The following is a 1068-nucleotide window of genomic DNA, read 5'->3' on the forward strand; positions in this document are numbered from 1 at the left end:
AACAAGAATAACCCCCTGAGCTCCTCTATAGTAAGCACTCGTTAATGTTTTAAACCTTTCTAAATAAATATAGGATAAACAAATAAATAAATATAAATAAATAAATAAATATACAAATAAAAATAAAAATATAAATATAAACACTCACTATACAAGTATAACCCCTTGAGCTCCTCTATAGTAAGCACTCGTCAGTGTTTTAAACCTTTCTTAATAAATAAACAACCAAATAAATAAATAAATAAATAAATAAAACAAATATATACATATATATATGTATAAATATAAATGTATATAACTTACTATACAAGTATAACCCCCTGTGCTCCTCTATAGTAAGCACTGGTGAGTGTTTTAAACCTTTCTAAATAACCAAATATATAAATAAATAAATAAATAAATAAAACAAAACAAATGCATATACATATATACATATAAATATATATATAAACTCACTATACAAGTATAACCCCCTGCGCTCCTCTATAGTAAGCACTGGTGAGTGTTTTAAACCTTTCTAAATAAATATAAATAAAATAAACAAGTAAATAAACAGATAAATAAAACAAAACAAATATAAATATAAACACTTACTATACAAGTATAACCCCTTGCGCTCCTCTATAGTAAGCACTGGTGAGTGTTTTAAACCTTTCTAAGTAAATAAACAACCAAATAAATATATAAATAAATAAAACAAAACAAATATACACATAAATATGTATAAATATAAACTTACTAAACAAGTATAACCCCCTGAGCTCCTCTATAGTAAGCACTCGTCAGCGTTTTAAACCTTTCTAAATAAATATAAATAAAACAAACAAATAAATAAATAAAACAAAACAAATATAAATATACACACTTACTAAACAAGTATAACCCCCTGCGCTCCTCTATAGTAAGCACTCGTGAGTGTTTTAAACCTTTCTAAACAACCAAATATATAAATAAATAAATAAATAAAACAAAACAAATATATACATAAATATACATAAATATATATATATATATAGAGTAACTTACTATACAAGTATAACCCCCTGTGCTCCTCTATAGTAAGCACTG

The sequence above is a fragment of the Eimeria mitis genome, genomic scaffold, assembly GCF_000499745.2.
Source record: "Eimeria mitis Houghton genomic scaffold, Emh_scaff2457, whole genome shotgun sequence".
Lineage (NCBI taxonomy): Eukaryota > Apicomplexa > Conoidasida > Eucoccidiorida > Eimeriidae > Eimeria > Eimeria mitis.